The sequence below is a fragment of the Osmerus mordax genome, chromosome 5 (assembly GCF_038355195.1).
Source record: "Osmerus mordax isolate fOsmMor3 chromosome 5, fOsmMor3.pri, whole genome shotgun sequence".
Classification (NCBI taxonomy): domain Eukaryota; kingdom Metazoa; phylum Chordata; class Actinopteri; order Osmeriformes; family Osmeridae; genus Osmerus; species Osmerus mordax.
This window is the reverse complement of record NC_090054.1, coordinates 12,050,682-12,054,680: the sequence shown is the minus strand read 5'-3', so window position 1 is coordinate 12,054,680 and position 3,999 is coordinate 12,050,682.

Below are 3,999 nucleotides of genomic sequence, written 5' to 3'. Positions count from 1 at the left end.
TCGGTTTCCCTGGCCTCAGTAACTGTCTCTCCCCTTGTCTCCTCTTGTGCAGACGGCTGTTTTTCTTTCATCTCCCTCCCCTTTAACACCCAGGGGCTTAATCTGATTGGACAGTCCTGGTGTGTGTTTGTAATCTGATTGGACAGCCCCAGTGTGTATGTTTGTTTATTTGTGGACCACGTCTTGGAAGGTGGGGATGGTTGAAGCGGTGCTGAGTGAAGGGGTTTGATGTTTCTTCGACACCATCTCTCAGAGGATGCTTCTGGTTCTAAAACGTTAACCACCTTGCTCATCCGCCATCACAGATTCAGTATATAGCTGATAGCACAGACTACATAATGTCATATTAAAAAAACTGCATTTGGATCCTATTCAATTCTGTTATTTTGGCTGGAAGAATCAGTTTTGTACATACTGAAATCATACACACACAGGAACAAACTGATAAAGTGTAGCAGGTTTATGACAGGGCATCATTGGTAGAACAAGGCCTCACAGTGTAAGAACCTCTCTGAGGAGTCCTGTGTGGATGTTTATGGAGAGTATTGTCCTGTATTGATTTGAATTCAAGCTCTACTTTTGGTCTGGATCTGAAAGATGGTACAACCTCGTTTGGGCCACCTCTCACATCTTTAAGTCACAGTTTTAATCCAAGACTTTCTTAACTTTGTGATGCCAAAATGAGTGCAAGTTACAAGGTTAAGTGTTTACTGTCCTTCATGTGGAATTTTTTCCTTGTGTTCCTTGTGAAAGCAACAAATGAGTATCTAGATGTTGTATATGGATTTGCTCGCGTCTTAATTCCACTGATCTTTTCATTCAGTGCTTAGGTGTTGAGAAGCCCTTCAACCCGGGAGTGCTGAATTAACTGGTCCACACAATATTCTTGACATTAATCTGATTAAGTCCTTCCACAACGGATTAAAACAGTTCTCTCTGGATTCTCTGTAGTAACCTCACATCAATCAATTACTGCCAACATGTTCTCCTGATAACTCAATGATTAAAAACTATTTGCAAGAATAATGGCACATTCAGTTTCATTGTACATAGTCTCACAAGGTGTTGATTGAAAGATATGAACCTACCCACCAACCTGTTCACTATTCTGCAATGCAAGTTTTGTATTGTTTTGCAAAAAGTTATGTGCAAATTAATTGAATTAGGGCACTAGTCTGCCCTCTGCATTACGACTCTTGCTGGCTCCTATGGCTGTGGTGCCACAATGGATCCTGGGAAGAACTAGGTTGTGGGAAAAATCACACCTTCTACGTAGCCTGTGATGCCATGCAAATGCAGAGCAATTCGGCTGCAGAAAAGAGGGGGTAAAATCACTTTCATCCGCTTTATTGAGCCTCAACCATCATCCTTAACCCCAGATAAACAAACAGAGCTACCTTCTTCATTTACTTAGGGAGCAATTTAGCCCCTGCTCCAACTCTCCTTCCCCCCCCCCCTCCCCTGTGGAGGCCATAGAATAGCAGGGGTGAGCGGGGAGCGCGACCCTGTCTCCTTAAGCAGCCCTGCATGCCGCTGGCCGACACAAACTGCCCCCATCAAAACCCACTTAAAACATCTTCACGGTTTTACAATTTTGAGGAAATGACAGCAAGTTTGAATGATTTAAGAAAAACACCTGGTTATCCTGCTTATCAATACTTAATGGGTATTGGCAAACATTCACATTAGCCACAATCAGCCCAGGCTGACCTCATTATCAGGCCCAGACATGGAAGCTGTCCTTCCATGAGAGGTTTCCAAGGGGTTAAATGTCCTTTAGGACCTCTTGCCTGTGTCCATACATATACATGTACTCACTTTCCTAGGGCTATTGCTATCAACATTTGGTTTTGAATTACAAAATGTCTTGAAAACTGTAATTATATAATTGTCTACTATGTGGTACTACTACATGGTAATCTACTAAATAGTAACAGTGCAACAAACCCTGCAGTACCTTTTGGGTCCAGTTTGCAGAAACTTCAGAGGTAGATTACCACTGATGTCTCGGTGGTCCTTATTCCGATACAGTGCAAGACACTGGGTTTAGGTATTCCTCGAACGTTAACGCCATATTCTAAAATTCTTTATAAAATCTGTCAAATGGGGCCAGATAATTGAATGACAAACAACGGATCAAAGTAGAGTTCCAAGTCGGCAGCCCCATTGTTTATATATACCAGCCTTACAGGAGACCTGTTGACTTATCCAATTGGAGCTGTAAACTTTTGTTTGTCCATGCATTTCCAAGACTGATTGTCAGAATGATCTGAACAATTACCAGCTAAATGTGTTTGCCAGCTCAGGGAGACCACCCCCCCTCCTTTCTGCTCTGCCCTAAAAAGATCAAAAGGGAAGACCCCCTCAAACCCCCAATGCACCCCTCCTCTCCCCCAGCTCCCTCCTCCCAACCTCTTCATTTCCTTTAAGCCATGACAGTTCAGCTGGAAAGCCGACCATAAATGATTTTTTTAGACGTCCCAGTGTTTAGGACGTGTCCTTTCAGTGTGTGCAGCGTTCAACAAGGGGACAGGTCTCTAAAAAACGATCTGCATATTTCAATTATGTGCCGTCGTGCACAGCTGATCAAAGACTTTTGGGGGCTGCCAGTTGCAACTGAATGGGACTGTCGTGATGTGAATGTGCACCAAAGTGTGCTACTGATGCTAAACGTCAAGCATTGTATGTGTTTTCATGTGCTTTTTAGTCATTGTTTCACCCATGAAAAACCAACTCACTCAAATAGCTTCTGGTAAATAGACAATGCCCAATTTGTAGATACATTTTCTTTAAAACATAACAAAAATATCTGCACACGAGCTACACGGGGTGGGATGAAACAAAGTATAGAAGAAAAGGCACTATTCCAACATCCCTGCATCCTTCAAAGACCCATTGGTAAAGCAAAAGTAAACAGGTATCCTTCTCTACAGTTCTATGGTCCTACAGTTGTTGTTAAGAATGTATTAGCTTTGTCAGCCGTGGTCACAGTTGAGTCGGTGTAAGGAACTCTTGGTCCCTAAGTCCCTCTTTAGGATGTGGTCGCCCTTCGGTCACTTCTCTGTGAGCAACACGGTCACTGTGCTGAATGAGCTGAGGTCATGCTGCCACTTTGGTTTTAACAAAAACCGCCACCTGGGAGCTGCATATCTGCCAATCACACACCGTGACCCCTGATCAAACAACCTATCACATGCCATAACCCCTAATCAAGCAAACCCTATTGTGGCTGTAATAGAAAAACATGTCAGACAATGATGGTTTTGAATGTCAACATGAAATGGGGGTCAACCAGTAATAACAAAAAAACTCAACATCTAAAAAGAACGACCAAACATCAGAATGACAGGGTAAGCCATATGCCACAGGCCTGTGCACTGCTCACCCTATGTGGCTGCTAGGAACCACACTAAGGATGGAAAATAGATTAGAACAATACAATTATGGACGCTAAGTCATGCAATATTTTTCTCAATATGTAAACATTACAAATGTGCTTCACAGAAAGCAGTTATTATAGTTCAGGATCTCAGGCACCCATGTCATTTGAAAAGTGAAAACAACCATATGCATTTAGCAAACTTTATGATCACATTTTTGGAATACAGCCCAATGTCTACAAGCCTAAGGTACCACGCTGCTTTATATAAACATATTCATTTGTATTTTTGTACAATCATTTCTTATTTAAGTCATTTATCACATGATCACAATCCGTATGTCTCTGTTTTGTGGTTAGAGACTGCACAATTTGGCATTTCTATTTTGTTCTATTCAATTTAATCCACTGAAGGTAGAAACGACCCCTTAAGTAATAAATAAAGATACATTCTAGTATGAAACATCTCTTTGATCTCAATTTAGTACTTACGGTACAATTATTATTAACCTGCATAATGTAGTTAGAGCTACTTGGCAATGGTTATGTTCTTGCGTCATTACGTCATCAACGTTACCACGTGGTGAGTAGACAGCTTGGGGATGGCTTCCTGTATCGCT